The sequence below is a fragment of the Phascolarctos cinereus genome, unplaced genomic scaffold, assembly GCF_003287225.1.
Source record: "Phascolarctos cinereus isolate Bilbo 61053 unplaced genomic scaffold, phaCin_HiC Scaffold_726;HRSCAF=1367, whole genome shotgun sequence".
Lineage (NCBI taxonomy): Eukaryota > Metazoa > Chordata > Mammalia > Diprotodontia > Phascolarctidae > Phascolarctos > Phascolarctos cinereus.
Window position 1 is genome coordinate 326,198,678 of NW_027556098.1, and position 16,289 is coordinate 326,214,966.

Sequence of the window (16,289 nt, forward strand, 5' to 3'; positions counted from 1 at the left end):
ATATATGTCACAGTTTTGCCCATGATGACCTCTGCAAATAATTGTCAAAACAGAAATAAAATGTTATATAAGCACCATTAGAGTAAACGCACTTGTTAATATACATCAATTCCTCTCCATGTCTATCTATTAGGATGATCTTTCCAAAAAGGAAAGAAATACAGCGGGACCTAGTAAGTTAACTGACTTCACAGAGGAGTTATAGAGATCCAAGTGAGCTAATGCCTGTACTTATAAGAAACAAGAGATAACTGGTGGATAGAGTGTTGGGCTTGGAGTCACAAAGACCTGAGTTCAAATCCCACCTCAGACACTTGGGCAAGTCATTTAATCTATCTGCCTCAGTTTCCTCAACTCTAAAATGGGGATAATAATACCTCACCAAGTTGTTATGAGGATCAAATGAGGTAATATATGTAAAATGGTTGACACATAGTATGTACCATACAAATGTTTATTTCCTTGAAGAAATGGTCATAAACCAGTATTTTGATTGACAAGTCTGACAAATGATGGTGATCAACATTCACAAGTATTGGAGAGAGGATGAATTATGGAACCCATATGCCAATAATGTGGCTGATATAGAAATAGAGACCCTATTCACAAAAACTGTATACCATGATGAATGATTGACCTCATTCACAAGTGGTAATGGACGCTGGCCAACCCCACTCAGAAGAGCTGTATGAGCTATATGACTAAATTTCCCAAAGTATAAATTTGATCATCTCCCTCCCTTGGTCAAAAACCTTATATGGCTGGCCACTGTCCATCAAAGTATTTCCAAGTTCCTTAGCCTGATATCCAAGAATCTCAACAATCATGGCACCTCCTTTCCTTTCTGGCCATGTTTCACGCATGTTCTAGCCAAATTGTATTACCCACTTTCCCCCAAATACATTCCATTCTTTCCTACTACCATGTCTTTGCTCACACTTTTTCCTCTACCTAGAATGCCTTGCCTCTATTACTGCCTGTTAAAATCCCTCTTTTTTCCTTAAGGAAAAAGAAAAGAAGCAAGTGGTCCAAGAGCGATCACTTCATGAAGCCTACCCAGATGAAAACTTATCGTTAGGGGATCTCACAACACTTCATACTACTCATATGCCCTTATGAAATTTATGCCCCTCAGCATGTAATACAATTGAATGCAGGTTCAGGTCCTGAAGAGAAGCAGACTATCTCCTTCTTTTACAGAGCTGTGAAACTGCCTGGGTGAAGTAGGTACATCCTAGGAATTCTTGTTCCCCCTTGCTAGAGAAGATTCTTCTTCCTAGATGGAAGCTCTCTGGACAGCAGAGGGGAACTACTGGTATGGACCACTATTTCATGACAAGTCCAAGCCATCCATGCTCGCTTTTTTCTCAGTGCCATTGCTGATTCTCTGATCTCTTTCATCTCCATGCCAATAGCCTTCTCTCTTTGATGACAGCTACTGCCCTTCCTCTGCTTGGTGAGTTCCTGCCTAGGACCACTGTTTCATGAAGGCCATCCACACTCACTTCTCCTAACTTTCTTCTTGATTCCCTGGCCTTCTCCATCTTGGCTCATTCTCTTTTCTATCCCCATTCCTTTCCAGCTTGTCTTGTTTTGCCACATTTAAATATAAGCTCTTTTGAAATAGGGCTGGTCTTTATCTTTGTCTTTATATTCTCAGGGCTAAGCACTGCTCATGGCCCAGAGTAAGTGTTTAATAAATGCTTTATCAACCTCTGTTCCCATAATACAATAGATCTATGATTTCAATGATGTAAGTACTCCCTCCAAAGATACAAATTTCAACCCATTCCACCTCTCTAATCCTGTGAATTAGTTTGCTACAGTGGAGTCTACCCTAATGTTGGGAGACCTTATCGCAAGGATACCCCATGACAAGAGTATAAGGTAACTCAAAGGTTTACACAGAAGCCCCTCTTAGGTTCCACCACTGTTACAGAGACTCTGCCCTCACTTCTCACGGAATAGGAGACACACATTCTGCCCAGCCATGTTTAGGTAAAGTAAAGGAGGAAGGGAAGAAAGTTGGAAATATGTGCCTTTTCACTGAGGCTTGGCCCTAAGTTAAAGACACCCAAAGCTACAGACAATAAGCAGAACACCAACCTCACACCTTGAAAAAAAAGTGACAAACTGGTTCAGCCCAGTTGTGAAAGGGAAAGGCTACCCAAGGGAGGAATTGGAGCAGGGAAATGAGGTGAGTGCTTATGTCCAGTCTGAAGAAAAGAGTTCTGAAACCCAATTGAGAACAGTCCTGTGATCCTAGAAAGTACTCAGGGTAGAGACCTAGGGCCTAATAAGCCCTGTGACCCTTAATATGAGGATGAAGACAAAGCCTTGGAGCCCAGCCCTTTGTGGTATACCCATCAACAAAGTGTGAAAAGCCAGAAAATGTGGGATGGGAAAATATGAAAAAAAGCTGACACACCAAAGACTTCAAAAGAGAAAAAGCTCAGGAAAAGCTCAGAACACAATCAAATAAAGAGAGACATTAAAATGAGAAAGAAAGATGAATAGTGAAATGTCAAAGAGAACACAAAACTCTCAATATATATTATAAGAAAAAAGAAAGTCATCCAAAGCCTAATGAAATATAGAATCCTATGGACTCCTGAGAGAACATGGAATAAAAAGAAACTCTTGAATTGTTTAATAAATAAATAAATAGATAGATAGATAGATAGATAGATAGATAGATAGATAGATAAATGGATGAATGAATAAATAAATGAATAGATAGATAGATAGATAAATGAATGAATGAATGAATGAATGAATGAATGAATGAATGAATGAATGAATAAAATCCAGAACAAGAAATTAAATTAGGAATGACTGTAGGTCAGAATATAGGGTTTTGAATAAATAATTTAAAAATTCAATTAGCAGATTAGGAAAAAAAAGATTAATCCACGATGGGCAATCTCTCTTTTAAAAATGAGGGATAAACATGTTTGGAGCAGAAAATGCTGAAGAGAAGAAACATCTGGCAGAAAAGAAGTAAAAATTAAAATTAAAAGAACACATGAATTCTAAATAAGTCAAAGTGACTGACCTTAAAGACAGAATATACTGAAATAACATAAGAATCGTGGGCCTGCTAAAACATGATAATTTAAAAAAAAAAACAATACACCAATACTGGAAATAATATATGAAAGTTGCTAATAAATTCTGAATACAGACTATAAATATGAATTTAGAGAGCCCAAGTTTCTTCCAGGAACACACACACAACACAACTCTCAAGCTTCCAGACACATAATGACAAACAGTAAACCATGCAAGAAGCCAGGAGAAATACTTTCAAATATAAGGCAAATGAAATCAGAATAGCCCAAGTTTATTCTGCAACCACAAGAAATAACATAAGGGATGGAATAAAATATTTTGAAAAGTTTCAACCTAAAATTATATACCTGCATTGACCAAAGAGGGACATTGTGAACTTTAGAGGGTCAGAGAGTTTAGGAACTTCAACTGATATCCCAGTCCTCACATTGAACTTGAGGAAGCTGGGAACTGAGGACAAGCTCAATACCCTGAGAAAAGACAGCTTCAAAACTCCATAAGAAACCTAGTAGAATCTAAAACAAGTCTAAGGGGAACTTCTTGAGCACCTCATGAAGGGGAAAAAAAAGGACTTCTAACAAGTAGAACTCTGAAGTATTTGTCACATGTGCTTTCTAAGCTTCAGAACCATGTTCCCCTGGACATGCCCTGTTGAGAGCATGTATTTCAGACTTTTAGGTGATGTTTTTGGTATCAACTCTTCTACTTACTACTCTTACTACACTACCTTGGTAAATTCCCTCATCTAAACTCTAATTAAGCCTGGCTGATTAATTGATATTATTGGTAATCAACAAGGGAAGCCTACTAGTCAGAGGTCATAAGCTACAGCATTAGAAAACCACCCTCAACCCCTTAGGCCTACCTGTAGAACCTCGAGAGGAGATAGAGCAGCTGCCTTCTGGGGGCCTGATTTGCCAGTTCCGGCACATGAGCTACACTTTTAAAGGACAATTAATTCCCATACTGTACAAATTATTTTCAAAAATTAATAAAGTAATTAGTGTGTTCTGGGCCATGGGGTAGGGGACATGATGGTCAAGGCTTTTTCTCCTTTCAGATAAATTAAGAATTGATCTCTCAATGCCCTGAAAACTGTCTTACTTTCAGCACAGAGATATTCTCTGTACTTTGTCTACCATCTTTTTATTATCTTCAACACCATTTTCATTTTCTCAGGAAATACATCTAGGACCATGATGTTGCAGTCCAAATACGGCAGCTCCTCTCTTCCTGAAGGTAAGACGTATTTGTTCTAAAACATCTTTCAAATATGCCATCTTTGGTCTATCATCAATGCATAGAACAGGTACTCAATACATATTTGTTGATGCCTGTAATAATCATTTATTCTTACAGCACTTGAAGGTTTATAAAATGTTCTCCTCATATAGCATCTATGTGAGGTATGCAATTTAAGTATTATTATCCCTGTTTTTTTCTTAGGAGAAAATAGGTTTAGAGATGGTGAAGTGACTTGCCCAAAATCATACATTTAGATAAGTGGGAAGCCAAGATTTAAGCCTAGTTCTGACTGGAGTCCAGTGTTCTTTCTGTCATGCCACACTTGGGAATGAGTTCATCAGAAGTGAACTAGAAGCTCTTACAATCATCTGTAAGAGATCCAGATGTTCCCCAGACCCACTCTCAGATGCTAAACAAAGTAGCTTGTGTATATCCATAGAAACTAATATAAAACTTGGAAGTACTATCCTTTAAAAAGACACAGAAGCTTGCTTTTAAGAGGCTAATTCCTGACTCATAACAAATCCTCTTCAGGTCATCTCTCCTGATTTTGATGGACATTATGAATGGTTGGTGTTATGTTAAGGACAGATCTTTGCTGGGATGATTTGCCAGAACAAAGTACCCTAACACAATCACACCAATTACTTTTGACAGACATTAGATCAAATCTGCCTTGAAAAAAATTGAATCAACACCCTGCCTTATACTTTCTAGTTCTACCTTGAATTTAATTTTTCCTGCTGGTCATACCTAAAGTATATAAGATCTTATGTGAGTATCTTAACACTCTTCACTTTAGTTACATCACTGGCAATAGAATGTAATGGGAGGACAAGGGAAGACAAGTCAAGTTTGATGTATTTACATTAGACTTTTATTATTAGTGGAACATGAGGAATGGAGTTGATATGAGAACTCAAGAGAAGAAAGATCCTTCTTCCTTCCTATTTATAAAGGATATGTATGATTCCAAACCTTATTTGAGGAGAAATATGGTTGAGTAGATAGAGAATAAAAGAGACAAAGACACAGACAGAAACAGGCACGAAAACAGATGCAGAGAGAAGACCTTGAGAAGTGACAGTCATATACAGGAGCCAGTGCCTCAACATATCCCTGAATTCTCTAGGTACTTTGAAGATTTCCCTTGGGATGAAATTAGAGCCTCTCTCTCTTGGTTGAGCTAAATTATCTCATTCCCAGGGAGGGAATTCAGTCACGCAGTGTCTATTTTGTACAACTGCTCTGAATTCTATCTATTATCTGCTTGGATAAATGAGTGTATTCCCTTTTCACTAGCTGAGACGGTGTTTTTTGTATCTAATATTTAATGAGAAAGAACTAGCCTTCAAGTATCAGCTTTGCTCTCTCCTGTAAGGGATAGCAACCAAGGAAGCAGTTGGAACTCCAAAATCATTTCCCCAGACTAAAAATTTTGGGGGGAGGACAAATAGATATAATATTGCTCTGGTACCCCCAATTTGAGGAAAGCAGAGTGGTTAGCCTGGTAGCCCCTTCTCTGGCTCCTCTCCAGGCAAGAAATCAAAGTCTCACTTAGACAGAAACAGGAAAGATTCTCGAGAGAAACCATTCAAGCCTCCCGACAAGCTGAATTTGTGGATATCCAAATAACCTACATGAACACACACACTTACTTTGCAAAAATATTCCAAGATCTCTTTTGAACAAAATTCTTAATGATTTCTGGAGTCACAAACTTGGTGCAGAGTTTAGCAGCTAATACTTTTCCATGCAATCCAATTTCTTCCATGCAATATTTTTTCTTTAATCTGTTTGATTCTTCCTTTGGCATCTAGCAATGTAGACTACAAGACTCTGAGGAGGTCAGAGAATCTTAACCCTGACTTTGCATAGTAGCCCACCACTTCATGAGCCTTACAGGGTCGGCCTGGTTGGTCGCACAGAAGTCAGAAAATTAGTTCAGCAATGCCATTTTACTTCGTAAATTAAACTCAGGCCTCCCTAACTTTAGGCCCAGCACTGTATTCACTACATCACCAGTTGTCACAGTGGATTAGACCCGCAGTCTATGCAGTCAAGTATTAAGTTTAATCCTACAGGAAATATATGGTAGGCACTGTCCAATATATTAGGTGATAGAGTAGGTAGAACAATAGAACTGGAATCAGAAAGACCTGCTTTTAAATCTTGTCTCTGACTTTTATTATTTGTGGCAAATCACTTAAAGTCTCTGTTTCTTCAACTATAAAATGAGGACAATAATAGCACCTACCTCCCTGATCCACCTATGAAGATCAAATGAGACAATATTTGTAAAGAACTTTGTAAACTTAAAATATCATATAAATGCTAGCTATTATTAGTGCTAGATATATGAAGACAATAAATAACAAAACAGCCCCTGCCCTCAAGAGTTTTACATTCTCATTAGAAATATATATATATATATATATATATATATATACATAAATTGTGTGTATGTCGCGTATATATACATATATGCATATATATCATCTATACACATATATGTGTATATACAAATACATACACATATCATATATGTGTGTATACATATATACATACATATATGTATACATATATATCTACATATATAGATAGATAGATAGATATAGATATATTTGGCAAGTGTTCAGGGGATTGGATTGGAGTGAGGAGAGGCTGGAGGCAGGGAGACAAATTTAAATGCTATTACAATCATCCAGCCAAGAAGTGATGAGGGCCTGAACCAATGTGGTGGCTATGACAGTGAAGAGAAGGAGAAAAAAAGGGAGACATATTGTGGAGACAGAATTGACAAGATCTGGCAACCAGCTGGATGCAACAGGTGAGGGAGATGGAAGACTGGACAATTACTGGGGGGTTGTAAAACTGGGTGATCAGAAAAATGGTGATATCCTCCATAGAAATATGGATGTTAGGAAGAGGAAAGAGTTTCATGGGAGAAGTAATGAATTTTGCCTTGGATACATTTCCTTCAAGACACCTAAAGGGCATCCAGTTAAAAAGTCTGATCAGCTAAAGCAATGCAGAAGTATAGGGAAGATGTTTAGACCTAAGAGTCATCTATATCGAAGGTGTCAAAAATGCAGTTCTGGGCCTCAGGAAACCACAACACTCCCAAATGCTGCTGAATCAAATTAAAATGTAACTAGAAATAGCTAACAAAGTAAATAAAAATATAATAAAACATAGATAGCATTACATTTTAAAAACTAAGTCAATATGGGCCACAAGGATCATCATGTATGGATTAGTGGTCTCCTTTTTATTTGAGTTTGACACCACTGATCTACATAGAGGTAACAGATGATTCCAAGGGAGGTAATGAGATCACCCAATGAATGTGTAGAAAAAGAAGAGGAAGAACTTTACATATATCTCATTTAATCCTTTATTCATTTTATCCCAAAAACCCTGTGAGGCCAGTTGTATGATATTATTATTATCACCTTCATTTTAAAGATAAAGAAATTGACCTTCAGAAAGGTTAAGGGTCACACTACAAGTAAAGGTCAGAGCCATTATTTGATACCAGGACTCCAAGAACAATGATCCTACTTATACGTACTATGCATCCTCTGGAATGCTGTATGTCACACCACGACTGGGGTTAAAGGGACTTCCAAATCCCAACAGTCTTCTCTGAAAGGACAGCATTTTCAATAGTTTCCATTTAATCATTTGAAGACAAGCAGAGAGTGAAGAATGAATCCACCCTTTCTGGGGACAAGCCACCTTTACTTGTTTTGTTTCTGCTTGCATTGCAAATTAGAAACAACTATTTGGGGGGAAATTCCTGAGGAAAGAAATGTGGTTGCAAAAGAAATGTGATTTTAATCAGAAGGCTTTCAAAGCAAGCAATCTTTATCTTGCTGGAGTGATATTTTTAAAAGAAAGAAATCACTCAGCCAGCCTCACTTGTCAGGTTTGCATTTCTCAGGCCTCAAGAGCACTGACTTTCCGAGAGGATTTTGTCAGGTTTGTTAAAATGTCTCCGTGTCCTCCAGGGTGGCCCTGGGGGATTATCTTAGGAAAGGAGAGAGCCAAGCAGTTGATCCTGTCTCTAAACACAGTTTATACAACACAAGCCAGCCTGCATCTGGGCATGATTGTATAGCATATCAGTCAGGACCAGTCTAAGGTAGAATTCAGGAGCAAGACTTCTGTCTTTGAGGTTCCCCATCTGCTATTTGCTTCAAACACTTCTTCTTCATGACCCTTCCTCTCTAATCCACCAAGGCCTCTTGTGCTTAACTAGTGTGCTACTCCCTCCTATCTATCAATCAATCACTCATTAAACACTTATTATGTGCCTACTATGTGCCAGGCACTGTACTAAACGCTAGGGATGCCTTCTGTAACATAGGCAAGCAATTCTTTTGTGCTCATAAAATTACAAACCTGTAAAAGATCTTGGGAAACACAGGATTATCAATTTAGATCTAAAACAGGTCATGCCGGACTAACCACATTTTCTTTTTTGACACAGCAGTAGAAAAATGGAATGCTATGAATAGAATTGCCTAGACTTTAGCCAAGTTTTTGATACAGTATTTCATACAATTCTTGGGGAGAAGACAGAAAGATGTGGATTAAAATGATGATACAATTGTTCAGTAAGTCAACAAACATTCATATAGCACTTACTATGCACCAGGCCCTATGCTAAGGACTTGGAATACAAATGGACAGTACTTTCTCTCAAGGAGATTATGTAATAGTGGAAGACAATATATACAAAGGAGCTGAAAAGTGAGGGGGGAGGAGAAAGCAGGAGGGAATTACCCAGTACTGGGTTTGAAAAGAAAAAAAAAAACTCCTGTAGAGATATCAGCAGGGCAGCCTGGAGATGGATAAAGACATCTTTGACCTGGGCCTCCTTTTTATATTGAAAGTTCTAATATATAAAAAAAAAAAGCAGAAAGATCCCTGCCCTCAAAGGGCTTATAATCTAACAGGGGAGACGACATGCAACCAACTGGGTATGAAGATTATATACAGAATAAGCTGAAGATAATCAATAGAGGGATGGAATGAGCTTGAGCGGGGGGGTCAGAAGGGCTTCTTAGGGAAGATGGAATTTGGCTGGGGCTTGAAGGAAGGTGGCTAGGAGATGAACACAGGGAGGGAGAAAATTGTGTCTGGGGTGAGGAACAGCAAGGAGGTCAGTGTCACTAGATCAAAAAGCATGTAAGTAGAGTGTAAGAAGACAAAAAAGTTAGAAAGGGCCCAGGTTATAAAGTACTTTGAAAGCTAAGGGGCCTAATATTTGATCCCAGAGGTGATAAGGAGCCCCTGAAATTTATTCAATATGTCCCATTGGAAATGCAAGACTAGAGAATGGAGAGAGGTTAGGACTGGATAACTAAGTAAGTCTGGGAGTCATCAACATAGAGATGCAAACTGAATCCATAGGAGCTGATGAGGGCACAAGTGAAATAGTATAGCAGTAGAAAGAAGAGAAGAGAGCACAAGACAGAGCCTTAGGGGACACCCACAATTTGTGGGCATGATCCCCACTTTACAGATGAAAGAAGCTAAGGTTCACGTACACTGACGACCAATATCACACAAGTAACAAGTGCCAGAGAGCCAGGACAGTCAGGCAGCCTTTTCCAGGCCCATGTTCTTTTCTTCTTTTTGTAGTTAGACCCAGAGCCACAGAGCAGGCTGGGCCCTTTGGGAGCAACCACTTCAGTGCACTCATTTCACAGATGAGGAGCCTCGGGTCCCAAAGTAGTTCAGTGACTCACCTAAGGTCACATAACTACTTGATTGGAACCACATCACGGACTTGTTTACTACAATTTCCCTAAGAGGCAAGTAAACACAAATTCATTCATACCTGGCAGCAGAAAGCACAAGAGAATTCCATATGATCCCCACTAAGGCTTCCCTCCTGGGCTGTATCTCCAAGGAGGCAGAAAACATGTTGCAATGACTTTTATTTAGTCCAAGTGCTCTTGAATTATTCAGAGCATTATTAAAAGAAGAGCTTCACAATTCACAGGGCAAATTAATTTTAATTTTTAAACAGGCAACATTTTAAACCGTTCCTCTCCCTGAAATGTATCAGTCCTCGTGCGTTTGTCACCAGCAACAGTAACTACCTCTGAGGGTGGCAGGAAGCAGCAAGCTGGCGAGCTTTGCCAAAGAAGCTTGTCCTTGGGGGATAAAGGGATGGGTCCTAAGGAACTCGGAACGCTATCATTTATTCATTAGAGTTTGTTTGGCACAATAAAATGTAACTTGAAAAGCCAATGCAAACACAAGGAACCCAACGCTAGGAAATTAATTGCTAGCCACTCTTGTGTTAATGGTACATGGTCAATGGTCTGAAAGGCAGGAATGTTCAGCCAGAATTCAAGATGCAGACTTAATATCTTTGCCATCTCAGATTATTTCTAAACAAAGTGAAGTGGTAATCTAAGGCAAAAGTCCAGCTCATTGTGTAACCTTGGGCAATAGATTGCAATGGTGTGAGCCTCAGTTTCCTTAACTGCAAATTAAGGGATTTGGACTGGAAAATCCCTAAGAGTGTAGTAGGATGCTTAGGTTTAGAGCTAGAAAGGACCTGAGAACAGTGTTAGAGCTAAAAGGAACCTTAGCGATCCAGTCTAATACTTTCATTTTACATTTCAGGAAACTGAGGCCTAGAAAGGGGGAATGACTTGTCCAAAGTCACCTAGGTCCAAGGACCTAGTAACTAGCTGACCTAAGTCATATTCTAAATCCAGTGCTCCTGCTACTTCTGTATACTACCAATAGTAGAATTCTGATATTGACCTGATCGATATTCTAGAATCACATACCCTTCAAGTTGGAAAGGACATTAATGGTTAGTTATTCCTCCCTGCAAAATCCTTGACAGGGAACTGCAAAGTTAACTGGGGCAAAGTTGAGCCAGTTGAGAGTAGCAGAAAAGAGCAAGTGGGAATATTGCTGTATGGGCTTCACCAGCAAGCCAAGTACTAATTACTAAATGCAGATATGGGACAAAAACAAGTCACAATCTTGGACCAACTCCAGTCTCGAAACTGGGAGACTCATTGTTGTTGTTTAATGTGTTATTGTTACTGCAAGAAAAACTACTTTATTACAATTTAGAATACTAGTTGTATGAATAAATGAAATGATGGAAAAGCATTTACAATGAGCCAAAGACTGTGCTAAGTGTTAGGAATAGAAATAGAAAAATGAAACAGTCCCTGCTCTTAAGAATCTAAGATTCTACTTGGAGGGAATACATTAAAGAAGGTTCAGTAAGGCAGATGGAAAGACTTGAAAATCTTAAGAGCAAGCAGTCAGGTGGATGGCAAAGCCCAGTAGTCCTTCTATTACCTAATGAGCTAAAATGGCTTGCCAAAGTCCTTCAGGGAATGGAGAAACATTAGAAGGTAAGGTCTAGAAGATCTTAGGAGACAGTGGTAGGCAGATGGTAAGGTCTGGTGGTGCTCCATCTCATTAGGTGGAACGGAGTAGTTGTCTGCCATCTCTTCCGAGCCCTGTGAGCAATCTAGCAGCCAGGGGAGAGTAAAGATCACAAGTGAGGTAGGTGCCTTCCACTGGCAGTTCTTTCCATCTTAGATGGGTTCTGAGGCAGTGCTGTGTCATGGGAGAGGGCAAAAACAGAGAGCAAGTCTATTTTGTACTTTGCTACAAGCCATAGCTGGGAGAAGCAATAGTTAATATGAGATAAAATTGTGTTTCTTTGGGTTAAGTGGGCTTCTGAATAAAAGCCATTTCCCATAGGTACTTAGGGTATATTGAAAATATAGGAATGACTTGACAGTAGGTCAGTCATTGGCCTCAGTGGCATTTGTTGTGTACTTTAGTAATAGAAAAACAGAGACTTTCTAATTTGAAAGTCTGTCATTGGCTTCAGGGATCAGAGACAGTGGTGACTTAGCTTGTGCTTGCTAACAGAACTGAAGTAAAGGAAGGCAAAATATAGGGTTAGGTGTGACTGCCCATTTATGTTGAAATGGGTCCTTATTCTAAAAAGGCATGATTCTGGCAAGAAAGGGAAAATACAGGGACCCTCTTTCTCTGCCGCCATATTATCGTCTGATTCTTTTCTTCTTTTTCAATGGGATACAGGCAAAAAAGATCCCTGGACATGTTTCTATCCTTAAATTACCCCTTTATGTTTAATATTCTATTAATTATTGCCTAAGTGGATAAGAAAACTCCTTTGTTTTAGTCAAACAAATAAAATACAATGTAAGCTCTTCCCTGGGACAATTCTAGTTATAACCAGGGCAACAGGGATGATATGCACCTCATCTAGTTCCCCCATAATTTTTGCTTTCTTCTGCTATATCTCTATATTTTAAAAGTTTTTTTTTATTTTCTGTAGCTTGGAGATTATGAGTATTTGGTATTGCAATATCTATTAAAATGTTTACATTGTTTGTATGCATCCGTGTTATGTCTGGGTTGTCATGGGCAATAGTTCAGGGTATGATAACAATCTGGTCACAGGCAATTTACTGGTGGAGTTCTACAGGATATTGTGAGGTCTAAATTTATTTATTTATTTATTTATTCATTTAATTCTGAACTTAAGAAACAAAACAAGCATTTCCATAACAACTTGCTATTCCTTTTAAATATATATTAAAGCTATCAGTAAACTTCCTTTTTTTCTTCCCTCACCTCCTCGCCCCAGAAATGGCCACCATTAGACACAAATATGTATATAGGTATAAAATCTCTCTCTCTCTCTCTCTCTCTCTCTCTCTCTCTCTCTCTCTGTATATACATATATATATATATATATATATATATATATATATATATATATATATATATATATATATTCTCTGAATACAGATAGCATCCTCCTTCGTAGGTCCTTTATAGTTAATTTGAGTATAATAGTCAAAATGACTTAGTTGCTCAAAGTTGTTCTGAAAATAATACTGCTATTACTGTATACGATGTTCTCTTGGTCCTGCTCATTTTGCTCTTCGTTATTTCATGCAAGTCTATCCACATTCTGCTAAGATGGTCGAGCTCATCATTTCTTACAGCACAACAGTATTCCATCACAGTCATACACCACAACTTGTTCAGCTATTCTCCAATTGAGGCATTGCCACAATTTTTAGTTCTTTGCACCACAAAGAGAGCTGCTATATATGAGGTAGTATGGGGTCTTGGCATCTGTTAGTCCAAAAAAAGACACTTGGCTTCTGATGAATAATTCTAACCATCAGGTCATATCTTGCTATATATTTGGAAAGAACAAATCTTTTTTTTTTGCTTGTTGTGATGTGTTGCGGAGTTTGTAATGTTCCCTGAATAATCTATACAATCTGCTATTTCCTTTCAAGTCTCTGTGATAGTTTTGAATTGATGTTGAATTGTGTATTTTTTCTTTGTCCTGCTCTGCCTTCTTATATCTCCTTAACATTTTGACATTTACTTTTAATTACTGCTTAAGAGAATCTAAAATTTCTAATATTCTTTTTTTGTTTGTTTTCCTTTATTTTTAAGATTTTTTTCTGAATATTTTTTTTCTGCTGCCTTTAGTTGGGAAGCTTGGTATGTGGCTTCTCTGCTGTGTGTACCAGGTAAATATTGATGCAACCTTCCAATTTCTTTCTGCAGAGCTTCCAAAACTCTCTCAAGTCACTTCTGCCATGGTTATTTCACATCTGTCATTAAGACCATCCCTAAGGGCTTTCCCTTTGCTTTTTGTCCTAGGGTTTCTGACTGTGAGAAATGAAGGACCTTATCAGTTGACCTACATGGCAACGGGTGCTACATATGTGCAGGTCTTTAATTTTTTTTACAATTTCTGTCAAATACTATGAGAACGTATGTTCATTGATGAGAATTGTATCAGAAATCAACTTTCAAAAATTACTCTGTCCTATTATAATTGGTCTGGTAGTTAGATTCATATCATCAAACTCAAAAAGAGTTTTATGAAATTCCAGTCTAAGAATACACATTTCCTTTTCAAAATAACTTGATCTACCAGTGTTGTTTTTGTTATCTATTTCATTGTATTTATTTTCTATAGTTTTCATAAAGCAAAGATTTTCAATGACCTCAGAATCTTCAACTTTTTCCTCTTCAGATTTTAATAGTTCAATTCCATCTCTTATTTTATCTAATTTAGGCTTAGAAGAGGAGATTTCTTTTTATGATTTCCTTTCGCTGTTCAGGCATGTGCTGTTATTACTTGGAGGTGATAGTAGAGATGACAAAAAGCACTATGGAGCCCTTTCCTATAATGAAGCTCTGTTTATACTTTTGTTATGATGCAAGCAATAATATACATTTACATGTCTTCGATATGTTCCATACACATTCACAGTTTACTTGATTTAATGATCAGAAGTGTATCCAGCAGTTGGGGCATTGGTATATCTGATTTGTTATGGTGTCTCTCATCACCATTCACTCTACTGTCCTCTGTATCAAGCTGATCATTATAATGGTTTCTAGTAGGACCAGCTTACAAAGCAAACCTATTCAACCCTGTCTATTTTTTAGATTCATGGAAGCAGTTTCATCTATACTGACTGGAGTGCTAACTTAATCAATACTACCTCTAGTGCCCGATTCTCCAGTGTTTCAGGATTGCATGTAAAGTCAACAAGAATTTGTGAAGCATCTGTGATAGCCAGCTACTATGTTCACCCTATCTTTGCCACTTGTTACCTGTGTGATCTTTTTGTAAATATTTGTTTGCATATTGTCTCCCCTATTAGAGTGTAAGTTTCTAGAGGACAGGTACTGTCTTTTGCCTTTTTTTGTATTTCCAGCACTTAGTACAATGCTTGGCATGTAGTAAGTGCTTAATAAATATTGATTGATTGATTTACCCCATCTAAGGAAAGGTGGACTCAATTAATGGAGGTGGACTCAATGTCTAGAGTTGCTTGCAATTCTAAATCTATTAACCTATGATCTATGATCCTAACTCAGGAAGCAATGGAATTGGGTTTCATTCAGGTACAAACTAATTTTCTCTGTTCTTCTCTTTAATTCCCAGACTACTAAAAAGAAAAACTAAGTATAAAAGTGATGAAAACTCAATAGTGACAACTAATTCCCAATTGACAAATTGTCAAAGGATATGAACAAGCAATTTTCTAAGGAAGAAATCCAAGCTACCAATAGCCATATGAAAGAAAATGCACTAATTCTTAGAGAATCACTAATACTTAGAGAAATGCAAATTAAAGCAACTCTTAGTTTCCACCTCACGCTCACTGGATTGGAAAAGTTGACAAAAAAAGGAAAATGACAGATGTTCAGAAGTACTGAAGGAAAATGGGCACATTAACAAACTGTCAGGGAGCATAAATTGGTCTAGACCATTCTGGAAAGTAATTTGGAACTATGCCCCCAAATTTGCTGAATTGTGTCTTTGACTCAATAATACCACTGCTAGGTTTATACTTCAAAAGGATCAAAGAAAGAGGAAAAACACCTATATGGATAAAAAATATTTATCACAGCTCTTTTTGTGGTGGCAAAGAACTGGAATCTAATGGAGTGCCCATCAATCATGGCTAAATAAATTATGGTATGCGAATGCAACGGAATACTACTTTGCTATAACAAAAGAAACCTCAAAAAAAGTGCATGAACTGATGCAGAATGAAGTGAGGAGAACAATTTATACAATAACAACATCAATTGTAAAAACAAACAACTTTAAAAGACTAAAAATGGTGATCAACCTAATGACCAAGTATAATTTCAAAGCCCTACAGTGAAGTATGCTACTCTCCTCCTGATAGAGAGGTGACGGACTCAAGGTCTGGACTGACACATATATTTCTTGGTCATAGCCAATCTGTCAGATTTTTGTTATTGTTTTTTACTTTCACTCTGCATATTTGTTTACAAGAGTTTAGGTCTTTTTTTTTCTGTTTTCCCCAATGCGGGGGGAGAAGGGGGAAAGGAGGGAAAATAGATTTTTATTAATTAAAAAATAATGA